General features: G+C 38.8%; 1 pseudogene; it reads left to right on the top strand.

Moving 5' to 3' along the window:
* Window positions 1-23,398: 23,398 nt before the first annotated feature.
* LOC113920245 lies at window positions 23,399-24,580 on the top strand (annotated as a pseudogene).
* The last annotated feature ends 2,706 nt before the right edge of the window (window positions 24,581-27,286 follow it).

Consider the following 27,286-nt stretch of genomic DNA (forward strand, 5'->3'; position numbering starts at 1 on the left):
TCTTCACACCCACTCTTTTTGTTTTTTTGTTTTCTTTGCTTTTTATCGAGGTAAAATTCACATAACATAACGTAACCCTTTTAAAGTGTACAATTCAGTGTCATTAGGACATTCACAGTACTGTGCAACCACCACCTACATCAGATTCTAAAACAACTTCATTACTCCAAAAACCTGATACTCGTTAAACCCCATACTTAATTCCCATTCCCTCCTCCTCCTAGCTGCTGGAAACCACCAAACAGCTTTCTGTCCCCCATGGATTCATCTCATCTATTCTGGATACCGCACATAAATGGAATCATGCAATATGTGACTTTGTCAAAATTTTAATTCCAGTATAATTAACATACAGTGTTATATTAGTTTCAGATGTACAATATAGTGAATCAGCAATTCTGTACACTCCTCAGTGTTCATCACAACAAGTGTCCTCTTCACCTTTTTCACCGTTCCTCCATCCACCGCCACTCTGGTAACCATTAGTTGGTTCTCTAAAGTTAAGAGTCTGATTCTTGGTTTGTCTTTTTTTTTCCCCTGTTCATTTGTTTCTTGAATTCTACATATAAGTAAAATCATATGGCATTTGTCTTTCTCTGACTGATTTATTTCACTTAGCATTATACTCTCTAGCCCCATCCATGTCATTGCAAATGGCAAGATTTCATTCTTTTTTATGACAGAATAATATTCCATTTCATATATATACACACATATTATATACATATATATATGTGTATATATAATATGACCTCTTCTTTATCCATTCATCAATCAATGGACATAGGCTCCTTCCATATCTTGTATATTGTAAATAATGCTGCTATAAACATGAGTGCATGTATCTCTTTGAATTTGTGTTTTCGTATTCTTTGGGTAAATACCTAAATACCCAATAGTGCGAGTTCTGGATCCTACATAGCATAGTTATATATTTAACTTTTTGAGGAAGCTCTATAGGGTTTTCCACAGTATCTGTACCAGTTTGCATTCCCACCAATGGTGCGTGAGAGTTCCTTTTCCTCTACATCCTTGTCAATACCTGTCGTTTCTTGTGTTGTTGATTTTAGCCATTCTGACAGGCGTAAAGTGATACCTCATTGTAGTTTTGATTTGCATTTCCCTGATGGTAAGTGATGATGAACATCTTCTCATGTCTTTGTTGGCGATCTGTATGTCTTTTTTCGAGAATGTCTGTTCATGTCTTCTGCCCATTTTTAATTATTTGTTTTTTGGGTGTTGAATTTTATAATTCAACACCCAAAAGAATTTTATAATTCTTTATATATTTTGGATCCTAACCCTTTTCAGATAGGTCATTTGCAAATGTCTTCTCCCATTCAGTAGCATGTCTTTTGGTTTTATTGATTGTTTCCTTTGCTGTGCAGAAGTTTTTATTTTGATGTAGTCCCAGTAGATTATTTTTGCTTTTGTTTCTCTTACCTCAGGAGACATATGTAGAAACAAGTTTCTATGGTTGATGTCAAAGAGGTTACTGCCTGTGCTCTCCGCTAAGTTTTTTATAGTTGCAGGTCTCACATTTAGGTCTTTAAACCATTTTAAATTTATGGTGCAATAAAGTGGTCCAGTTTCTTTTGCATGTTGCTGTCCAGTTTTCCCAACACCATTTATTAAAGAGACTGTCTTTTTCTCATTGGATATTCTTTCCTGTTTTGTTGAAGATGAATTGACCATAGAGTTGTGGGTTTATTTCTGGGTTTTCTATTCTGTTCCATTGATCTATGTATCTAGTTTTTGTGCCAGTACCACACTGTTTTGATCACTACAACTTTGTAATTTATTTTGAAATCTGGGATTGTGATACCTCAAGTTTTGTTCTTCTTTTTCAACATTGCTTTGGCTATTCAGGGTCTTTTGTGGTTCCATACAAATTTTAGGACTATTTGTTCAGTGAAAAATGCTTTTGGTATTTTGATAGAGATTGAATTAAATCTGTAGATTGTTTTGGTTAGCATGGGCATTTTAACAGTATTTGTTCTCCCAATTCACGCACATTGAAAATCTTTCCATTTCTTTGTGTTGTTTTCAATTTCTTTCATCAGTGTTTTATAGTTTTGAGAATACTGGTCTTTCACCTCCTTGGTTAAGTTTATTCCTAGGTATTTTATTATTTTTGGTGCAATTGTAAATGGGACTATTTTCTTAATTTCTCTTTCTGCTGCTTCATTATTAGGGTAGAGAATTGTGCAGACTTTTGTACATTAATTTTGTATCTTCAGATCTTACTGAATTCAATTACCAGTTCTAGTAGTTTTTTGGTGGTTTCTATACATAGTATGTCATCTGCAAATAGTAAAAGTTTGACTTCTTCCTTACCAATTTGGATGCCTTTTATTTCTTTTTGTTGTCTGACTGCTGTGACTAGAACTTCTGGTACTATGATGAATAAAAGAGGTGAAAATGGACATCCCTGTCTTGTTCCTGATCTTAGGGGAAAAGTTCTCAGTTTCTCGCCATCGAGTATGACGTTAGCTGTGGGTTTTTCATAATAGCTTTTATTATGATGAGGTATGTTCCCTCAAAACCTACTTTGTTGAAGGTTTTATCATGAATGAATATTGTAATTTGTCAAATGCTTCTTCTGCATTTATTGAAATCATATGGTTTTTATCCTTTCCCTCACTGATGTATCATCATATTGATTGAATTGTGAATATTGAACCACCTTTGCATCCCAGAAATAAATCCCACTTGATCGTGATGAATGACTTTTCTCATGTATTGTTGATTTGGTTTGCTAATATTTTGTTGAGGATTTTTGCATCTATGTTCATCAGAGATATTGGCCTATAGTTCTTTCTTTTGGTAGTGTCTTTATCTGATTTTGGTATCATGGTAATGCTGGCTTCATAGAATGATTTTGGGAAGCTTTCTTTCCTCTTCTACTTTTTGGAATACTTTGAAAAGAAGAGATATTAACTCTTTATTTGGTAGAATTCACCTATGAAGCCATCTGGTCCTGGACTTTTGTTTGTTGGGGGTTGTTTCTTTTGTGTGTTTGGATTTTTTTTTTTAAGATTTTATTTTTAAGTAATCTCTACAACCAACATGGGGCTCAGACTCACAACACTGAGATCAAGAGTCAGCCAGGTGCCCCTGTTGGGAGTTTTTTGATTTACTTAATGCCTAATGACATTAAGCATCTTTTCATATGCATATGGCCATTTGTATATCCTTTTTGGAGAAGTGTCTAAGTCCTTTGTTCATTTTTTTTTAATTGGGTAGTTTATATTTTTGTTGTCAAGTTGTAAAAGTTCTTTATATATTCTGGATACTATTTGTAGCAGCTAAGTAACTTGGAATTTTACATTATCTCCTCTTTTACTAATGTCTTTCTCCTCACCTAGATGAGGAACCCCATCAGGGCAGGCCTTACCTCTGTTTTTGCTCATCATTGTCTCTTCCACCTATCATGTTGCCTGGCACAGAGGAACATTCACAAATAGTCAATTAATGAATGAATTAATGAATGAATGAGAAGGCCATTGTCTTCTCATCAAGGTGGGGACATTGCCTTCTGACTATACATTGCTCTCTGACATAGAGTGTGGGAAGAAAATAATTATCGTGGTATCACCTTTAAAAGACAAGCCTGTCTTAGTAGTTCTTCCACTTCCTATTTCTTGTTTATTAAGTATATTATTCCTGTCAATCTCTTATAGACTGGACAACATGCTAGGCACTGCAGAAACAAATGTGAAGAAACTCAGCACTGTTTGCAATAGTGGGTATCTATAGATCTATTTTACTACTCAGAAACTAAACCTCCTTCTTGTGTTTAGGGAATTCTCCATTTCAGGCATCAAACACGTAAGATGAAAATGCTGGATACTTGTATCCCCAGCCTTCATTGCAGCTAAGATGCAGGCATTTGACTTGGCTCTGCCAATCAGAGTCATCTACACTGACCTTGGATTGCACAGCTGATGAGGCAATGAAACAGGGCGATCACCAGTTCTATTCTGGTGAGACTGATGAGAATAATAAAAGAGATAGTACCTCCCAGTATCCAGGGACAGTGATGGTTCCTGTTCTGGAAACACCTTTAGGTGCCTGGGAGGAGAGGCATCTTCATGGGATCTGTTATGAAGCATGACTGTAGTGATTTTTCTTGTCTGTGGCATTTAATCCTGGTTCTCTAACCTCTTAGAGAGTCTTCAAATTGCCAAAATATGCTTTAATAAATCCATTTTCTGCTCAAATTATGCACAGGTGATTACTATTGCTTGCAACTGAGAAACCTGACAGAAGACTGCCCTCATAGAGCTAAACACTCTAGAGCTAAGACTACCAAACTACTGCCTTTAGGCCACTGTCTTAAAATTTTATTGGACGATAACCATGCTTATTCATTTTCATATTGTCTATGGATGCCTTAGAGCTGCAACAGCAAAACTGTGCAGTTGACACAGAAACCACCCACAAAGCCTAAAATATTTACTCTCTGGCCCTTTACAGAAAGAGTTTATAGACACACCTGCCTTAGATAGGTAGACATGCAAATAAATATGCAATTCCAATATAACATTTTCCAAACTTTTGTTGACATGTTTTAGAGTAATCCATATTTTTCACTTGTATCATATCTGAAGGTGACACATTTTATAAGTGACCTCAGAGGCCTTCCAAAAACATGTATCATAAGACATAATTCCTTCAGCAAACCATTTGTTATATAAAATGAGATTTTCTTTTATTTGTTACAAATTTGACTTAAAGAAGGTAGTCCTTGGCCTAGAGATAGGCAAATCAGTAGAGAAGTTCACTTTCTCCTGGTATTAACTTTTGTTATTACCATAGACCCTAAAGATTATAAGTAACTTTATAGTTTACCTGAATTTGTGCTGATCTAACACTCAAATCTCCTTTATACTATCGAAGTGACCACAAGCATTTGAATCTCTCCAATAACAGAAAACTCACACATTCTGAAGGAAAACTATCCCCTTCTAGTCAGTCTTCATTGAAACCAGGTTTGTCATTAAGTCAAAATTTGTTTCTATTCACCAGTAATCAAAAAGAACATTTAATTCCTCTCCCACATTAGTGCATTTAAATATTTGACAACCACTACTCTGCCCTCCCGACTTTTTTTTTTTTTACTTGGAACAACATAACATTATAAGAGATGTAGCAAAGGTTTCTGAGGGTCTTATCCACATTTTCTCATTAGCATCCAACAGTGACACTAGGGGGACAGAATTACCATCCCTATTAGACAACTTGTCCAATCCAAGTTCACAGCTGGTAAATGATGGAGGGAAGCTTCACATGGTTTTCCATTATGGCAAACAACATTTTGATTTAAATTGCATGTCATTTCATATGGCAAACAACATTTTATACTTTTAAAAGTTCTCCTTTGTCAGAGCTCATGTCCTCTCTCAGCATTTTTTCTTTCCAAGCCAGAGAGATTCTCCATCTTTTCTCTTTTCTCTTCTCTTCTCTTCTTTTTCTCTCTCTCTCTCCTTTTTCCTCTCCCTATCTCTCTCTCTCTCTCTACACACACACACACACACGCACACACCCACTCACACTCACATACCTTATTTTTAATTTTATCATCTCCTCATATGACAGCAAGAAACCCCTTAATCTTCTTTTTTTTTAATTTTTTGTTATGTTAATCACCATACATTACATCATTAGTTTTTGATGTAGTGTTCCATGATTCATTGTTTGTGAAGAAACTCCTTAAACTTCTACCCACTGCTTCTACTTCTAGCATTTCATGTCATTTTCATTTTAATGATGTAATTGCTATGCCCAGTAAGCAGTACCTATGGTGTCAGTTGTTCTGTCCCTTACTGACTATGTGACCTTTGGGAATTATATTTCTAACCATATGGACCTCCCGACCGCTTCTCACTTTCTGTGCCTTATTAAAATGGATGCAATATCTATACCTTGAGTACAGTGAGGGTTAATTAAGATATTTACATAAAGTGCTAAAAAGTGAAAGCCAAGTATATTATTATTGCTGTAAATACACTCGAAAAATACAACCAAATCTTTCTTATAGACATCTCTGCTGGAAGCAAAATTTCCAATTCTACAGTGATCAAGATAAGGCATTAACATAAGCAATCTAACACCAAAATTTATTTTTATCTTCTTATTGGAACAAAGATTTAAACTCTTGAAGAAGAACTTGAAGATGAAGCACATAAAAAATTGCACTTCACACATCAATTCTATGCAATTAGATTCAGGGCATGAGATTTTTTTCATTGTGGAGATAAACCAAAATAGAGACAAGGTCTCTTTTGTACCAAATATATGCCTTTAATCCTAAAGACTAGAAAACTCTCTACCAGGGTCCAAAAAAATCGTTCTATGTGCATAGGCCTTGTGTATGCTGAGGTGATTTGGAAATGTAGTGTCCTTGGAGACAAGAACAAACATTTCATATCCAGAGAAATGAACAAAACTAAACACTCTCTACTACACTGAGATTTGGATTCCTTTACTAGGTTGAAAATTAGGTGACACTAACAGGGGTAACTATGGACAAGTTGTTTGATTTCTATAAGCTTCCGTTGCATTATCTATAAAATGATAAGCTCTACCTCATTTGTTGTGAAAAAATACCAACATGATATTCAAGGGCAAATAGTAGCTGGTTGCTACAAATAGGAAGTGGCAAAATGCAGTGGTCATAATAGTCATATGTTTGGTTAGCTGTGCAACTTTAATCAAGTTATTTAACTTGGCTAACCTATGTATCAGTTTTCACATCTGTAAAATAGGGATAATAATATTGCTTGTCTCATTTGGTAGTTACGGGAATTTAACTAGGCAGGAGGTATAAAGCACACAGGACAGTGCCTGATTCTTAGTGAACACTCAGGAAAAATGTTAGTTGTTGCCATCACCACATAACATCAAAAATACATTTTCCCTTACCAGTGAACATTGACCAAATATTAAAGTCTTCACAAAAATGAGATTTTTTTATTTAAGTTTTAAAAAGACATAAACTAAAAGTTAAAACTATTGCTAAGAGGAAGATCTTCTCTTTAAGAAAAAAGTCACAGAACCCTTGCAAACCATTTCCAGTTCTGCTGTTGTCTCCCTGGCTTCCAAATCCCAGACACTGCCTTGTTAGTTGAATCCCCTTGTTCTCTCCAACACTCTACATTGGGATTGAAGCAATCATACAGAATTCTCAGAATGAGAAGGCTTTATGGTTATGGCGTCTTGTGCATTTGTTGAAACAGTCACTTTAGCCAATTTTAATATAAAAGTTCCTAAATTGTTAATGTTCTCCTAAGTGATATTTGATGACAAAATTAGTATCTGCATGAAGTGTAACGAGTGATTTTTTTGTGTGAAAATACCATATAAGTTGACAGTGGGTAATAATTACACTGTCAAAGACTACAAGATTCCATTTTCTCAGAGCTATCTATATCCCCAGCTTCAGTTGTACAGGCTGTGATCAAGATGGAAGATTTATTTCTCCTCTTACTGCCCCATGGCAGCTAGTTTTATAGGACATATAGCTGTGCTGTCCACTTCTCAAAAGGGTGCAAAATCCCTAGCATCACTTTCATAGGTAATTACATGCACAATGAAGAGAATGGCTTTCATGCCAATGAACCCAGACCCATTCCCCACTGACGGCTTATAGAACCCCGGAGTGCAATTCAGATGTCTAAACATGGGTGACCAGTGACCAATTACTCAGGAAAAGATCCAAAATGGTTTGCTAAGGACCTCGATCCCAAAGGAACTGCCCATCAGGGAATGCAAGTTTGACCTCTTTTGTGCAGTTTTCTATAGTGTTTTCTCATGCATTAAAATATGGGGCACGCATTAAAAGTCCTTCAGGGCTGTTTCAAAGTCTGTGTGTGGCTTCCCCTTAAAACCTCTCCAATTTCACACGTGATTCATTAAAGGCAGATAATGGTGTAGAGCTCAGAAACAGGAATTATAGTCAGGGCTGTCTTCTCACCTTTGGCCACCAGTTCACTATAGGACTAGCTGGTTGGCTTCCACTTACTCTAACTCCCTAAATGTTCATTTATGCTCAAAATAAATTGAGCATAATCTTGTTTCGTCGTAGGCCCTAGAGCTTTATGCAGGAAGCCAAAGAGGACACACATCATATATCCCAGCACTCAGACTGCATGTATTTGAGAATTAAGGTTTGTGTTTATGAAAAATTAACTTTGCACTATCACATGTGAATTGAATATAATTAGATGTGCCAGTGAGTGGCCAGCAGAGCTAGGTTACTAAAAGCATAAGCTTCAGCATCAGTCTTTCTAGGTCTGAATCCCAATGGCATCATTAACTAGCTTCATGACATCTGTAGCTATGGGAGAACTTCCTGGTCTGGACAGCAAACCTGGATAGAAACCTGGCCTGGGCATTCAGGGAAACTTCAAAAGGATTAGTAGTTTGATAGATGAAAAGTAGGGAGCTTGGTGTTAGAAGCAGAGAGAGAAGCATGTGAAAAGATAATGGGGAGAGAAAACGATACAGCAAATTCAAGGAGCACAGAAAGGAGACCTTTGTGACTCGACCTAGGAAGTGGGAGTGTGGCAGCAGGGGTGGTGGTGCATATGGCGCATAGCTCTGCAAGCCGTGGTCAGGGTTTGGTTTTGTTTTTCTTTAAAAACTAATTATTAATGGGGCATGACTGCATAATGAATACAAGTTGTCCTTTGAAGGGGACGAAATGTTTAGGAACTAGGTAGAAGTGATTGCCACACAACACTGCAAACATCCTAAATGTCACCAAATTGTACACTTTAAAACTGTTAATTTTAGGTTATGTGAATTTCACCTAACTGCACAATAAACTTAATAACTGTCATTTAATTTAATTTAAAAATTAATACATGCATAGCAGAATTCAAAAAGTATAAGAAACTGTCTAGTAAAGGGGCGCCTGGGTGGCTCAGTTGTCAAAGCATCTGCCTTCGGCTTGGGTCATGATCTCAGGGTCCTGGGATCGAGCCCTGCATCGGGTTCCTTGCTCCGTGGGAAGCCTGCTTCTCCCTCTCCCACTCCCCCTGCTTGTGCTCCCTCTCTTGCTATGTCTCTGTCAAATAAATAAATAAATAAAATCTTAAAAATAAAAGAAACTGTCTAATAAAGAGTTAGCCTCCTACTCCTGGTCCCAAGTTACAGTGTTCTTCCCTGCAGACATCTCAGTTATAAGCACATTTTTGTTGGTTATCCTTCCAGATATAATTTGTATGAAATAAATATATATGCTGTTGATTTTCTTATCCAACAGATTGCTTATCAACAGGTTGCATTCTGTACACACTGTTCTGTGCCTTGCTTCTGTCACTTAATCAGCATCTTAGAGGTCATTCCATACAAAAACACAAAAAGCTACCTCAGCCTCTCCAGTGGCTTCATTGTATGGTTTTGCAGTTCCAATTGCTGGGTATTTCTGTTGCTTCTAATCTTTTCCCTTTACAAGGATGTTGTAGTAAAAGTTCTTACTTATGTTTTAGTTTTCACATTTACATGTACCTCTCTGGTCTAGCTATCATTTCTATTTACTCTTCTAGTCTTTAGCCAGTAGCTGACTAAAACTCCCCACCAAGAATAATTTTTTTCAAATTTTTCTCCCCACAGTTATTTTGAGATTTGTTCATGTTGTTGCATGTATTAATAGTTAAGTCATTTTAATTGATGAATAGTATTCCACTGTATGGATATACCACAAATTACTTATATATTCACCTATTGAGGGACACTCAAGTTGTTTCCTGTTTTATGCTATTACAAACAAAGCTACTATAAACTTTCTTCTACAAATCTTTATATAGACATATGCTCTCTTTTTTCTTGGTATGGTAGGGATATACTTAACTTTTTGAGAAATAGCCAGACTATTTGCCAAAGTGGTTATAGCATTTCACATTCCCAACATCAGTGTATGAGAGTTCTGCTTCCCCCATAGCCTCACCAATAATTGATATGAATTCTGATATGCAAGGATATCTCACTGAGTAATGATAATGATCATCTTTGTGTACTTATTTGGCATCTTTGAAGATCCAATCTTGTATTGAATTGGTTTTTTTTTCTTATTATTGAGTTTTAAGCTTTCCTTATATGTTCTGGATACAAATTCTTTATCAGACATGTGTTTTGCAAATAATTTCTTCCAGCTATTGCTTATCTTTTCATTCTCTTAACAGTATTTTTTAAAAACAAAATTATCAGGACACCTGGATGGTTCAGTCAGTTAAGCATCTGCCTTCGGCTCAGGTCATGATCCCGGGGTCCTGGGATCGAGTCCCGCATTGGGCTCCTTGCTCAGTGGGGAGCCTGCTTCTCCCTCTGCCTGCTCTGCCTGCCACTCCCCCAGCCTGTGCTCTCTTTCTCTGACAAATAAATAAAATCTTTAAAAATAAAAAATTTAAAAATTTAAAAAAATAAAAACAAAATTATCTTTTAGTTTTTATGAAGTATAATTTAGCAATTCTTTATGAATAATGCTTTTTTTAATTTTATTATGTTATGTTAATCACCATACATTACATCATTAGCTTTTGATGCAGTGTTCCATGATTCATTGTTTGCATATAACACCCAGTGCTCCATTCAATACGTGTCCTCTTTTTTTTTAATTGTTATGTTAGTCACCATACAGTACTTCACTACTTTTTGATGTAGTGTTCCATGATTCACTGTTTGCAAATAATGCTTTTGGTGCTGGATCTAAAAAATCTTTGACTGGGGCGCCTGGGTGGCTCAGTTGGTTAAGCGACTGCCTTCGGCTCAGGTCATGATCCTGGAGTCCCGGGATCGAGTCCCACATCGGGCTCCCTGCTCAGCAGGGAGTCTGCTTCTTCCTCTGACCCTCTTCCCTCTCATGCTCTCTGTCTCTCATTCTCTCTCTCTCAAATAAATAAATAAAATCTTTAAAAAAAAATCTTTGACTATGCCAAGGTAATCTTTTCTCCTGATTTTTTAGATGTTTTATTAAATTTTACATCTATGTTTATGGCCAATTTTTAGTTTATTTTTCTATATGGTGGAAGGAATGGATTAACGTTAATTCCTTTTGCATATGGACATCCAATAATTCCACCTTTATTTTTGAAAAAATATCCTTCCTCCATTGATATATCTTTTTAAATTAAGATGGTTTATCACCCTACCAATCTCTTGAAAACCATTGCTTCAGCCATGTTGCCTGAATTTCTGGTTATTTCAGGTCAGAGAGTAAGTAGGTTCTGGTTACTCTATCTAAATCAGAAGTAGAAATCTGGAGCCAGTTTTCAAATTTGCTTTTCCCACTTTAAACTGGCTTTATAAGTTTAGTCGACATTATAATCTCTGTGTTGCAGATTTATAAACTGAAAGTCAGGAAAATGAAGCAATTTGCCCAATTTATAGTGTTGTTGCAGTGATTAAATAAGCTTGCAAAACCCATAGCATGACATATGACATCATAATTGTGTGGCAGTTGATAAATAAGGACTTTTAATCTACTTATGATTATTTATTAAATTAACTGCACTACCATAACAAGCATTCTTCTTTAGTGTATTCAACATCCATCAATATTTTCCTTTGAAAACTCCCCATTTTTATTTCCTTGCCCAGGACACATTGAAAAGTGTTTTCTCAGCCTGATCAGGGAGTCCCTTTTGTACCTCCAGCATCAGCTGCTGATCTTTTGCATTTTTCAGCAACCCATGAACTACATTCATTAGATGTTAAATTACAGCTCCCAGAAAATGACGAGTGCAACATTTCACCAAAATAAAGTTCATTCAATAAAAATTAAAGGAGACTTAGAGAAGACAGGTTTGGAGGAATCATAAATAAATATAGATGTTAGACAGTCTCTGCTTATCCAAGTGTCAGGATCAGTGAGTTAATGCTAAGAAATAAACTGCTTTGGTTAATGAAACAGGCTATTAAGAAAACAGAACTGTTCTTATCGCTTGCCATATAAGAGAGTGAATTCTATTACTTTCAAATACAGCCATATTAACAGAAACATTACTTGTTCATATTAAGATATTTCCCAGAGTTGTACTTTTCTTTGTAAAAATAAAGACATCCTATGGGTTGTGGAATGCTACCTTTTCATTTTTGAAATCCTTCCAATAGCAGCCTGACTGTGGTACATAAGGATAATGGGGGTTTATTTTGTGAGATGGTTTGCTTATGTGGGACTTCATTGGCATTTTGGAACAAGACATGATGCTCTGAACCCCAGAGATGTCTCTGCAACAGCCTAAAGTCTAACCCCATGTGTTTTTGTGAAGCATAGAATACAAAAGTAGAAATCCAGACTCTCAGACTCACAAGCAGGGATGCTTGCTGTAGTGATAAATTCATCCAGCTATCCCCATCTCACTGTATCACTTCAGTCTAACTTTTCTGAAGTTTTCTCCCTTCCTCACCTCTTTATTACTTCTCTGAGTGCCCATGCTACTACTCCATCACTCCACCCCAATGCTATCATCAAAGTCATTAGTGATCTCCAAGTCACTAAACCAGGGGATATATTTTAATCATTCTCTTATCTGACCCATCAAAAGTATATTCCACCATGACCCACTCTACTTCTTAAAACATTTTGTCTCTTGTTTTCCATGACCACCAGTGCACTAACTTTTTTTCACTCTTGCCACTTTTCACTGGATTCCTTTTTAGATTCGTCTTCCTCTAACCTCAATCATGATGGCAAAGGTTAGCCCTATTTGCCTGAGTCCCTGAGCAAACTCACCACGCACCCAAGGCTTCAACTGCCACCTGTACGCACTTGGCCCATATGCCTTCCCTCTGAGCTGTGGTCTCCCTTAACCAGGTATCCAATTGGCATCTGATGTCTCAAAGGAATTCCATATTCATCATGTCCAGGTCCAGATTAAAACAAGACTTCTTAAAAAAAAAAAAAAAAAAGCAAACCTGACATGTGATCTCCATTTCCCCAGCTTAAAATAAACACTTCAACAGTTTCTCGCTGTTTCTAAAGGAAATATTAACACGATTCATATGTAATTCAGCCAATGCCTATCTGTCCAGTCTTATCTCACACCACACTCCACGTTCTTTGCTTCAAGCACACAAACCACACCACTCTACTTTATGTTTCCCACTTGCCACACTTCCTCCTGTCACAGGAACTTCTCCCTGAGCCACTTTTCTCTCCCTTCCCCAATCACCTTCTAGCTAACTGGTCCTCCTCTTCGAGATCCTGGCTCACATGTCACCTCTCAGGTTCACTGACCCCAACCTCCCAGACAAGGCTAATGTTTTCTGTTTTGTGATCTCATGATACAAGATTCTTCCGAGGGCTAAATTTAATTTAAATGTGTAATTATTTGGTTAATGTGAATCTCCTCCCAGAGTCAGAGTTCCAAGATAGAGGGACAAATCCTGCCAAACTCTCCAGTGTATCCTCAGAATTAGCACAGTTGTTGATCAGCAAAATTTGTTAGATTTACTGAGTAATTATAAACCAGGAGGCCTGGGTCCTGGTCCTAGCTCTGCCTTTGTTAGGCTTAATGATGTTCCGCATGAAGGACTGCTGTCTGGATGGAAGAGGTGTCTGTCCTCATCATGGAAGGATTTTAATACACTGTACAAATCCTGCCCACTGGAAGGACCCAGCGCATTCACTGGTAAATCCATTAACTACACTTTCAGTCTCGAGCAGCTTGGATAGAGGGAATCTATAGCTCTTTCCTATTTCATCAAACTCCCAACTTCCTTCCACCAGTGTCTGCAAGTGCCCCAAGGTGCAGTTCTCCATAACTGAGCTTTATGACTGTTGTGATAGGGGCAGATACCTGCATTTTCCTGGGCATTCAGAATGCATAAAGTGCACCATTGATACTCTTTTGGGGATGCCCAGAGCTTGCCCCAGTTGCTCTATTATTTGGAAAACTTGAAGGAAAGGCTTTAATGGAGAAAAACATAAGAAAACAGTCAGGAAAATAGTTGACACCCAACCTTCAGAGAGAAAAATGAATCTCTGGTTAGTATCTACCCAAATTCCAAGGGTGTTTGGCATTGGCAACTCTACTGTCTTCCTCTGCTGAATATACCCTTCTTACACCACACACGTTTAGAAGCAGTCAGCACACGCTTATTTTTACTTTTTTTAATTGTAGGGTGCTAAAAACTACACAACAATTTCATATGGATGGAAGCATTTTATCTTCATTAAACCCAATAATACAGTCTTATCTTTGTTCTCATTTTTTTCAGGTTAGGACACTGATGATTAAAGACACCAAATGACCCAGGGTGTATTACCTTCTGGTGAGCCTGGTTCTAGCTCAGCTGCCTTTATTCTAAGAGTTGTCCTCCTTTTCCCCATTACATTAGTGAAAACTTTCTTAATCTATTTTTCCTTTAATTCCTGGACATAAACTTGTGTCTCTTCTTCCCACATGCACTTCCCACATTCCTTGGGGGCTACCACACTCGACTATGATTCTATATCAAATCAGACTGCAGCACAAAGCAGGTGGTCTCTCTCTGAACTGGGGCAAGGCAGATAGAAGAAAATGACAAGGCAACAGACACAATGCCCTTGACATCAGAGGAGACAAAACTGAATTTTAGTTTGCTGAAAATATCAAGAGGGACAGATGATTTATTTATCACTGGGTGGAATGTCTTTAGATCAGGACCAGCTATGTAATTTGCAGAGCTCTATAAAAAATTAAAATGTAGGGTTCCTTGTTAAAAATCAGGGGGAAAAGAGTTTTTTTTCTTTCTTCCATGGACTTTTTCTTGACTTGCTGTGGTGTTTTTATATGCTGCTTAATGTTGCACACCATTGGACATGGGGATGTTTGTAGGTCGAGTACAGACCCTGCCTATGCTCAGGCCTCTGCAGAGGGAGGTGTGAACAGCCACCACAGAGAGGCTAGGGAACAAGCTGAGAACCCATCCAGGAGAGGCAGACAGTACAACATGTGAACAAGACTCCCACTACCCTGTGCATGGCCCATTGTCCCATCAGATTTCACTTACAAAACACAGAGTCATACATCAAATTATTAAGAATTTCATGACAGTAATTGAACAGCATTAAACCCTGACCGTGGAGGCTCTTCTCTGAGTGTGAAGACCTTTGCAGCTACACTGGTTCCATACCCTAGAAGCCAGCCCTGCCCTGGATTCACATATAAATGAAACCAGGACAGAGTCAGAGGGTCCTGAACCTCCAAGTCTTTACCTTCTGTATGCCCTGTAAGATCAGCACTTGGTGGCCTTAAATAGATATAGTATTGAATTGAACTGGAGAGATTGTCAATAAAGCACAAAAGGCAAGATGTGTTTTTAATGAAGCCAGAATTTTCTTAGAGACTCAAAGGGAAAGTTTTTTGGTACTTCTTTCATATTAATACAAATAAGAAGATGAAGTCTCAGATGCACAGTTTTAACTTCAAATTTAAACTCTTAAAGCAATCGTAGATGAGACTGAGGGCACATCCCTCAGCCCTGATCTTTACAGAGGGATAATGATCTCATCCAAAGCCTGCACAACATTTGATGGGCAGAATCCTCTGCCATCTTCAGGGAATGACAGCCAGAGGAAATTAAGCACTAAAAGCTTCAAATGCATTCTTGTTGGGTTAGGATTTCCTTGGAGCCAGGACCATCCTTGATTGTATTTGCCATGCTCCTTAATTTTGCTGTTATCCAGAGCTACTGCAGGTAGAGTAGCAGCTTTAAAAGGCTGACACCCACGGGTAATTGGAAGAACCCCTCCAGGTTACACCTTAACCTCCTTACACCAGAAGGGTCTGTGGATAAAATTGTGCTTACAGACTTACTGAACTTCTCCTGGGGAAAAGACCCTACTGAGCCACTAATATCCACTCAATTCTCAGTGCAGGCTTCACTTTATACGAGAGTTATCAGTCACATTCCTGCTAAGTCAGGCTGGTTTCATTTCCATAAACTCAATTCTATTTTTAACGTAAGGCAACTTAGTATTTGAGAGAATTCTGAGGTAAATCCTCTGGCGACACAGACTCCCCTATTCTGTAAATAGCCATGCTCTCAGGAAGATATTGAATAACTAGCATGAGTTTAGATTTGCATTTTGAATTGGAGATGCATATGGTTTCTCCTCAGAGCAGTTCTGTACATTGTTATGCACGTGGTTCTTCATTTTATATGGACAGCATTAGTTTTGTTTTGTGGCCAGCATGCTTCTTTCCTGAAATGCAGTCCTTTACACTGACATCTCTAATAACAATACTTAATATTGGGTGTAGTAAATGTCCAATTTCAGATTAAATCCAGAGTAGATGGAGGGATAAGTAAATCCAGTTACCACATGATGTGTTACACACAGAGAGCAAAGCAAAAACAATTGTGTTGTGAGAAATGTTCCTGTATTTGTTCCCAGGAAATAAACTAGGTACACTAGTGCAAAATTACAAACTAGTCAAAGTGAACTCCTAAATTCACTTTCCTTGTAATTTGGGGTTAGCCTTAAAATGTTTGTTGTTTATGGAATGTACTAGTTTGATAGGGCTGTCATAACAAAGTACCACTGACTGAGAGACTCAACAGAAATTATTTTTCTCACAGTTCTGGAGGCTAGAAGTCTGAGGTCAGCAGAGTTTTCCTTCTGAGGCTTCTTTCCTTGACTTGGAGATGGCCATCTTTTCTCCGTACCTGTCCCTGTCCAAATTTCCCCTTCTTATAATGGCACCAGTCCTACTGGATTAAGGCCCACTATGATGACTTCATTAAATTAATTATCTTTTTAAGAACCTTATCTCTAAATACAATCACATTCTGAGGTACTGGAGGTTAGGACTTCAATGTGTGAATTTGGAGGGGGATACAACTCAGCCCATAACATGGAAGAATAGTAAATATAAGAAAAGAAAGGCACTGTGGGGGGATGGGTTAGCCTGGTGATGGGTATTACAGAGGGCACATTCTGCATGGAGCACTGGGTGTTATGCACAAACAATGAATCATGGAACACTACATCAAAAACTAATGATGTAATGTATGGTGATTAACATAATAATAAAAAAATTTTTTTAAGTGGATTGTGAAATTTGAAGACAAAAAAAACAAATCTGGAGAAAATCAAAAAAAAAAAGAAAAGAAAGGCACTTTTAGGAAAACTGTTTCTTCTGATTTATTACACACATGTCTACAATCCAAATATACTTTTAGAGTAAATTTCAAAACAGAGGAAAAAATTATTTTTTCTATAATTTCTGCTTTAGAATGTTGTCATACAGAGAGGATTTATACTAAAACAGGCCTCATTTTCTGCAGCTCACTCTGAGGGAAATGAAAGGCCATTATGAAAAATATCTAGTACGCTTAACAGCAGGAGAGTTCCCATATTCAACTCATGTAATATGAATTTCCCTAGGTTTTCACTTTGAGGAAATATTCTGAAGCTATTAAGGATCCCATTAGTCAGTGTAGGCTGAGCAAAGCAGAAAATACTGCCTATTTCCAAAAACTAATATATGGGCTGATATATTCTCTGTCCCAAAGACACAATAAATTTCCTGTCAATGCTAACATAAGAAGAGAAGGTTAGGCGGTTGGCATTGGAGTTGGTTGCAGATGAGCCCCTGATAATGTGCCTTCTTCTCTCTGTGCATGTTGCATCTTCAGCTGCAAGGGACGGGTCAGACCTCAAAGAAAAAGCATATGTTTGAGGCACAGTTTACTGAGCTGGCCCCACTGAAATTGCCCCTGCTTCTTGGATTAATGAGAGCCTTCCTGACTCCCTAGCCTTCCACTGGGAGAAATCTCCACTTTACAAGCTCTCATAAAACCATCCCCTTTTGTAATATAAATAACAGTTATAAATATGCATTCAATGCCATGGGTAATTGGCTAATTCTATCTCTATCACTAGGCTATAAGCCCCAGGACTACAGGACCAGGTATGTTTCATTTACCTTTATGACTCTCACCAACCAGGCCTAGAAACATGAAAGCAAATTCTGGAAAAAAGCAGTGGCAACATAACTCTGAATGATTACTGCTCTTGCTAAGTGACAATAGTTTCAGATTCCAGCAAACAGCTTCCTAATAATCCCTAACTAGAGAAACCAGAAATTATATTCTTTATATGGGGTAAAACAAACCTCGGACAATGAAGGTATACTTTAAAAATATTTATATGCATAGGGGTGCCTGGGTGGCTCAGTCGTTAAGCATCTGCCTTCGGCTCAGGTCATGATCCCAGGGTCCTGGGATCGAGCCCCACATCAAGTCCCACATCGGGCTCCCTGCTCTGCAGGAAGCCTGCTTCTCCCTCTCCCATTCCCCCGCTTATGTTCCCTCTCTTGCTATGTCTCTCTCTGAGACATCTATTTGTTCAAATAAACAAATAAAATCTTTAAAAAATATATTTATATGCATAATAATACACAAAAACTGCATGTATTTATAAATGCATATTTAATTTAAAATCCTGACCATGTCTCACATCTTATTGTGTAGTGATTATTTTCTGAGTTCGTACTGCAAACTCCTATCATAGCTTTAATATTGAAGTTCTCAAAGTTCACTTACTCATGGGTAATCATTATCATAATGCAAAATAATAATAAGATCCATTAACCTAACACACTGCTGAGCCCTTAGAAGATGCATAGTAAATATTTTTGGCATCGAATTTGGCAGTCCAACTGGTAATAAAATCCCCTCCCAACGTCTCTAACAAGGAAATATGGTTAGAACTAAAGACCACATTAGCTCCTATAAATTCCCACCCCTCATCTAGATCCCAGACCCACATACCCCACACCTTGGGCATCTTCACTTGCAGGCTCACCAAATCTGTTCCCTTGCCTGTTTTTATGAATAAAACTTTATTTTAGCATGACCACACTCATTAATTTACATGTTGTCCCATGAATGTTTTCATGCTACAATGGCAGGATTGAGTAATTGTCACAAAGGCCATTTGACCCACTGAGCCAAAAATTTTATCATCTGGCCCTTCACAGAAAAAGTCTGAACATTCTATTCACACTTACCCCGCCCCCGAGTTTCCATTTTCTAATCCATAAAAGGGGGATGATAATAATAATAGCATCTATCTCATTGTGATGCTGAGAGTTGAACGCAGTACCACCCACAAACCACTTAGCGCCTGGCACACAATAAGCACTTACCGGTCCTGGCTCTTGGTGTTAATATTATTATTCCTCGTATTTCAAGATTCATACCACATACCTTCAAGAATATTCTCCAGCTTGCGTTACCCCATCCCACCCTATCCTCAGTCTTCCGCTGTGCTCCCAACGTAACCTGAAGATACCTTTATTTAAGTTTTTTCTTTGTTATACATATATAGTCTTCTGTCTCCCCTCAGAAGACTGTGAACATCTTAAGGGCAGGGGTTGTGCCTCCTTCATCTTAAATCAGCAGAGCCAACATCTTGCCCACTGCTGGCATTCAGCGCACCTGAGCTTCTCATGGGAGGTCACACAATGTCAGTGTCCAAAGAATGTGTATATATAGACAGGGAGGTTGCCAGGGCTTTGACATTTTTGGCTTGATGGAAGGTACTCATTCAATTGACTTGCAAATTAGTAGTTGGAAGTTATATTCTGGCAGGGGAGTACTGATCAATGTGGAGAGCTCATAAAGCCGGCACCCACTCTGGACTCTGTATTCTTTTTTTTTTTTTTTTAAGACTTTTTAGTTATTTATTCATGAGAGACAGAGGAGCAGAGAGAGAGAGAAGCAGAGGGAGAAGCAGGCTCCCAAGGAGCAGGGAGCCCGATGCGGGACTCGATCCCAGGATCCTGGGATCATGACCTGAGCCGAAGGCAGACGCTTAACCATCTGAGCCACCCAGGCGCCCACCCACTCTGGACTCTGAATCCAAGTAAGTATGAAGGAGCCAAGCCCCAGATCAGCAGCTGACTTTGATTCTAGTCTCTTCATGGGATTTCATATTCATTTTTTCTCAAGGAATTCTGAACGGGCAGAAAAGTACCAACTGCTAATTTAAGGGGGAAAAAAAGTCTTGCCACCTAGAAAATGGCATTTTGGGCAAACTTGAGAAGTATTCACCAAAATCAAGATGAAAATGTGTGTACCTCCTTTTTGCTCATTTGCTTGTTTATTTTTGAATCTATCAACTTTTTTTTTAACTTTCCAAGAACAATAAACACAAATTGGTACTCACTTCCCATCTTTCCACCTAGAATTTCAGAACAGTCTCTCATTGTTTTGGCAAATTTTTTTTCTAGAAAAATCACGATCTCTGGGATTAGGAATATGCTATTTAACCTCAAAGAACTATTTGCAGCTTTAAAGCTCAGTTCCTCTTAGAGAGAAGGTTGTTTTCCTCTCTCTGCTTTGTCTTATCAGGATGTCCTGAACTTAATCATCATTCATGGGATTTTCTTCAGGGGATCAATTTAAAAAGATATGCAGAGCCTTTAAAAGTTGCAGCAGAAAAATTTCAGTCTACCAAGGATCATTTACAAAATGCTTTCCTTTTACATCCAGACAATTTCAGTGGTCCTCTCTCCTGATTATTCAGGATTACATGGCAATAACATACATTATTTGTCAACACAACAGCTTGAGCAAAACTCAGAATCAATTTTCAGTTGGTTCTCAAAACTAGCTTTTCCTCATTCTTTGCTTCCTCTGATCTTCCTTAAATCATGTCCCTGATGGTCTTCTTCCAACTTTTACTGGATTCCAGAGATATGGGTGATACACAATACTGAATTCAAGCAAGACATTTCTGTTTCTTTCACTTTCTGTACAGGGAGAATGGAACCACTGTTTACACAAAATGATTTTACCATTACCATGGTATTTTTTGATGGTTGTATATTTTAAAAAGCAAAACACACCAAGTTAGAAATTTCAAATAGTTCTTCTCTTTCATTTTTGCAAAGACAAATCAAATGTCTTATTAGATTAGGGTTCGAACACATTTTTTATTATAGATGATGAATCTTCCTAGAAAAAGGAAAAGCCATCATAAGGATTTCTCAATAAGCTTTCCTTACTTCACAGATTATGTTTTATGTTTATGTTAGATTTGATATCTTGACTTATGATGATTTGCTATATGATACTACATTATACTTAACTCAATAAAAGTAATTTTCAAAAAAGCAAGGATATAAGTAATTAAGGTAAATATAAATTATTTATATTTAAGTCCTAATTATTGGGGGAGGTAAGAACCTAGACACACATACACACACACACACACACACACACACACACACAATTTTCCTTAACTAGATTCATAGAATATTGAACATTTTCTGACACATAACTTTTGCCTTCCTCTTACACATAAATATATTAACATTTTATGGTCATTCTCTCTCTTCCCCACATCCCAACCTTATACCCTTCCCTACACTTGAGCTGACCAATTCCTTTTTAATTTTATATACAAATATTGTTTAAAAGCCATAGTAAGTTTAAGTTATATCACTCATATCTAAATCAATCCACTTATGTTCTGCTTCATAATGATGTGACTGGAATTCTGAAAACTATATTTCTAGTTCTTTCAGATGGCTTCCTGTTTGGTTCCACCAATATGCATGCTAGATTGAAACTGGAAGGCAGAAAGCTACGCTTCCCATCAGCTTCACTCCAGCCTCATTCCAGAAATGGCCCTTTACCATCAGGAGCTATTAGCCCTAGGGTCCAGTAATTTTAGTCCTCCAGGAAACAACATCACTGTGTTTCTTCATATACTAGCACTTACTGGGAGATTGCCCATTCCCAAAGGTCTGGACCCAAACTCTGTAGTGCCCAACTTCTGATCTCCTGAGGTATCAAGAGTAGCCATACAGTATTTCCTCCTCAGAGTTTGGACCTTAGCTCTGCAAAGCCCCTTCTCTACGTCCCTGTGCTATTAGCTGCAGCTGCATAGCACTCCATGCTCAAAGGTCTGAGTCTCATTTCCCCAGGACATCTTCTCTAAGTTTCCAGATTCTGGAAACCCCGACCCCTAACCTTCATGCCTCAGTCCTTAGGGGTGTAACTCTATTTAACTTTAGTGTTCTATTTTGATCTTTCCATCTTCTAATACTTCTCTATCCAATTCAATACACTAACTTCTTTCTGTTGCCCTCTTTAGTATGATTTCTCTGTTTCTAACTGGATCCTGAGTAGGATACTATATTGGTACAAAACGTAATCCCAAGAAACAAAACCTCATAAATGAAATTGATGGATTGGTTTGGCTGTATTCTTGACCTTGAAAAATGTGTGGAGCTCCTCACCAATGGGAAAAGAGAAATCAGTATTCTAATTCTTAGAATATCATGCATCATGATTAATTAAATTGTCACCTGTGGTTGATTGTTATCATGCATCTAAAGACACTTATGGAACCAAGCATCAACTTTTGATGCATATGGGCTAGGATATCTTATTACTGTATTAGACAGCATACAGAAAGACAGTGACAAGCTCAAGGCTTTAAACTCTTAGCCCAATTGACAAAGAACAGGAGATCTATATGCCCCTGAAATAATCTCTTATTTCCCTGAAAATCACACTCAAAATCAACTGTGTGTGTTGCAGAATTAAAAACTAAGTTGAAGGGGGATGGGTTAGCCTGGTGATGGGTATTAAAGAGGGCACATTCTGCATGGAGCACTGGGTGTTATGCACAAACAATGAATCATGGAACACTACATCAAAAACTAATGATGTAATATATGGTGATTAACATAACAATTAAAAAATTAAAAAAAAAAAACTAAGTTGAATTCACAGACTCTCAGGACTTGACAGCCCAAGGCTTGGAAAAAGAGTTACTGCAAGATGCCTACAAGCCATTTCATGTTTTTTGTTTGTTTCTTTGGTTGTTGTTTTTTTTTTTAAGATTTTATTTATTTATTTGACAGAGAGAGTACAAGTTGGCAGAGGGAGAGGGAAAGCAGGCTCCCTGCTGAGCAGAGAGCCTGATGCGGGGTTTGATCCCAGAGACCCTGGGATCACGACCTGAGCCAAAGACAGACACTTAACCGACCGAGCCACCCAGGCACCCCTTATATTTTATTTTTAATACTCTTATATCTGCTAGTCACAAAACTTCAGAGTAAGCAGAAGTATACAACATAATGATCCATTGCACTGCTCAGAAAGGTAGTATTATCTTGGAGTATCTGCATAGGGATGGTAGGACACAGTAAGTATTGATATAATTGTGCAGAAAAAGTTGATTAAGTATTCGGAAGGGGGAGGGGAGGGCTCGGCCTCTCGCGCCTAGTTTCCCTGGTCTCTCTGCGCCAGGGTCCCTGGGCCGTCCTCTGCAAGGGCCCAGGGGCGACAGAGCACCTGAGCACTCAGCTTTCTGACAGATTTCCTTCAGTAAGAGGTGACTCCTGAAGCTCCGCAAAATGAATGTGGTGTGTGACTGCAAGGCATGATGGCTGCAAAAGTGGTTCCAATGCCCTTAAAGCTAAAGTGGTCCTTTATACTGAGAGTTCCTCTGGACTCCAAGCTGGACCAAGACCTACTTTGAGATGCTACTAGTGGGCCCAAGATCATCCACCAGCTGGTTCTGGAGTACTTCCTCACCTTCTTGCCCAAGCCCATAATAACCAAGGTTATTATGAAGGATGTGAGCTCAAACTTTCAGAACAGACTGCAACCTCATCCCATGGTGAAGCTTCTGCCCAGAGAAGGAATCCAGCAGAAACAGGACACAGTGTCTCTGTATTTGAAAACTGAGCCTGAGGAACTGGTGGTCCTTGAGGATTTGAATATATTTCATTCCCAAGAAGAATGTGTGAGCCTGGATGCTACTCAACAGCCCACCTCAGAGAAGGAAGACAATGTTGGGGAGATGATGTTACTGATTCATGACGTTAATCCTGAGAGTGAAGATCTTCAGAAGGAAACTGTAGAGAATGAAGATCATAGAGAAGAGACTTCAGACTGTGATGAAGTAGATTGTTCTGCAGTCTCTGAGGAATCACCATGCCATAAAGAAAGACTAAATACATCTATTCCCAAGCAAAGGAAAATGAGAAATCTTCTAGTTACCATTGAAAATGTTACTCCACTAGAGGAACTCTCAAAATATGTGGATATCAATTTGATTGCACTTAGCCAAAATCGGAGAACAAGATGGTACACTTGACCATTGTGTGGGAAACAGTTTAATGAAAGTTCTTATCTTATTTCCCACCAGAGGACTCACACTGGAGAAAAACCCTATGACTGTAGTCACTGTGGGGAAAGCTTCAATCATAAAACAAACCTTAATAAACATGAGCGAATCCATACAGGAGAGAAACCTTATTCATGTTCTCAGTGTGGGAAAAACTTTCGTCAAAACTCTCATCGGAGTCGCCATGAAGGAATCCACATAAAGGAGAAGATATTTAAGTGTCCAGAATGTGGGAAAACCTTCCCAGAGAACAAAGAATTTGTGCTTCATCTGCAGAGTCATGAGGCTGAAAGGCCATATAGTTGCAAAAAATGTGGGAGAAGATTTGGTCAGCTGTCCAACTGTACCCGGCATGAAAAAACCCACTAAGCATGAAAGACCCGAAAGTACAAATGGGATCAAGAAAAGTCTGATGATCCTGCCTCAATCTGAAATGTTTCATAAGGAATTCTGAATTCCCAGGCTGTCTGAAAATATACAGATATGTGAAAACCTTATTACGGCCAAAATTGGATAAATACCCAACTTGCCTAAAACCTAAAATTTTTAGAAAATTCACAGGGAAGAAAACATCCTCAAGGGCTATACCTCAGTTAGCATCCAGGATTAAGGAGCTTTCTTTTGTGAACTTATACAACAGTGTAGAGGCCACAGATCCCTTTCCCAAAATGGCTTTGAATATGAGTCTGGAGGCCACTCACCTGCAAGGTGAACAGAGTGACTCAATGTATACGGAAAGCATATCTATTTTTCCCCCACATAGGAATTCACACTTGAGACAAAAAAATAATGCAAAGGTCCTTATCTGGAACTGTGTTTCCCTGAAAAAACGAAACTACTGATTTGTTAAGCCAATAGCTTCCGTTAGCAATTCACATAACTTTCTAAGAATACCCTGTTAAAGCTTGAGTGTTGAAAGGGATTGTTTACTCTGGAATATAGGAAAATACAGTGATTGAATGTCAAAGACATACTCTCATTTTTATGTGATCTAAACAATTGATCTCAGTAACATTTGCATTTTGTAGTGAAAAGTTACTTTTACAGGAATACTTTCACAACATACTTTTAAAGTGTCTACTGTTCTTACTGTATTTTGCCAGCTATTGCTTAGACAGCTCTCTCATGCCTTTCCATTGCCAAAAGAAGATTGGATCGCTCAGGCCCAGCCACCCAGCCCCATTACTGGAAAAGCTCCTCAGAATCTCGTCCCTCTGATGAGCCAAGAAGAAAACCTGCCTATTAAAGAAATCCAAGAGCCTGAAGAGGAAGAGGAAGACATTGGCTTAGACCCATGATTGGTCAATAAACTTACCATGTGCTTAATTCCCCTCCAAGCAGTCATCAGACCCTTGGCAATGGGTGGTCACTACGTCACAAGCAAAGTGTTTTATTTTTAGCAGTTGTCTCCAGTGGCTAGCTCACATTGCCCCTCATGGAGACAAAATTCCAGAGTCTTCATTGTAGTGGATATTTGTTCTCTTTCGCGTGATACCCAGACTTTCCTGACTTGCCTGCCCAGAGGCAAGACCAGCGGTGCCTTCACAGTACCAATCCTGTGGTGTTTTATTTTAAAGATTCTTGATCAGGGGCGGAGCAAGATGGCGGAGGAGTAGGAGACCTGGATTTCGTCTGGTCTCAGGAATTCAGCTGGATAGGGATCAAACCATTCTGAACACCTACAAACTCAAAAGGACATCAAAGAAAAGAATAGTAACAACTCTCTGAACAGAAAAGTGACCACTTACTGGAAGGTAGGATGTGCGGAGAAGTGAATCGGAGGCGATATTCGGGAGGATAGATGGCGGGGGAGGGGGTCTCCGTCGGCCGCTTCTGGCAAAAGATAGAGCCGCGGAGCACAAAATCGGAAATTTTAGAAGTGGGCTCCGCTGAGGGACAAGGCTACAGTGGCTAAGCGGGGGGTGGAACCCTCGCAGGACAGTGTGGTCTCAGGACCCTCAGGGTCACAGAAAGACCGGGGGTGCCTGACTGCGGCCCAGCTCCCAGTTATCCGAGTGGGGAAGCCAGCTGCAGAGACGGAGCCGAGGCGCGGGCTCTCAGCTCGGGGTTGCCATAAACTGTGATCCGCGGCCCAGTCGGGCCGCTGCTCCTCCAGCAGGGACCCAACAAGCGGCAAAGCCGGGGAGACTCCCCTTCCTCCCCTGGGAGGAGCAGCGCGGGAGCGCACTGCAGCGATCTGCTGGGTTTGGAGACTCCACACAGGGTCGGGTGCCAGAGATAGAAACGCTCGGTCACAGGCCGGGTGAGCACGGAGTGTGGCCGGAGACCAGGGAGACAGGAGTGACTGCTTTTCTCTGGGGGCGCACTGAGGAGCAGGGCCCCGAGTTCTCAGCTCCTCTGGGTGGAGATTGGGAGGCCACCATTGTTGCCCTGGTCCTCCAAAGCTGTACCAAGAGCTTGCAGGGAACAAAAGCTCCTGAGAGCAAACCGGAGCAGCTTCCTTAGCCCGGACCAACAAGGGCGGGGCAATTCAGCCTCCAGCAAAGACATTTGGGAACCATGGCAACAGGCCCCTCCCCCAGAAGATCAGCACGAACAGCCAGCAAGCCAAGACCAAGCTTACCGATCAAGGAGAACGGGAGAACTCCAGCGCTAGGGGAATACTGCACATAAAATTCATGGCTTTTTTTTACCATGATTCATTAATTCATCAAAGTTGCTTTTTGTTAACCATTTTTTTTTATTTTTCTTTTTCCCTTTTTCAACCAACATCTTATCAATCTCCTTTTTTAAAAAAAAAAAAATTTTTTTATTTTTCATTTTTAGAGTCATATTTGATCCCTTCATAGTAGTTACCCTTATTTTTGGCATATATATATAAGTTGTTCTCTCTTTAAAATTTTGAGATACAGTTTCTTCTAACAGATCAAAATATATCCTAAATCACTAGTGTATGCCTTGGTTCTAGTCTGCTGCCTGATCATATTCTCTCCCTTTTTCCTTTTTTTTTTTTCTTAAATCTTCTTCTTTCTTTTTTCAAACAACTTCTTATCTTATCAACTCCTTTTATAAAATCTTTTATAATTTTCATATTTACAGTCATCTTCCATCCCTTCACTGTATCAACCGTTATTTTGTACATATATGTCTTTCTTCCTTTAAAATTTTAGGAGGCAC

This window comes from Zalophus californianus, chromosome 15 (assembly GCF_009762305.2).
Source record: "Zalophus californianus isolate mZalCal1 chromosome 15, mZalCal1.pri.v2, whole genome shotgun sequence".
Classification (NCBI taxonomy): Eukaryota; Metazoa; Chordata; class Mammalia; order Carnivora; family Otariidae; genus Zalophus; species Zalophus californianus.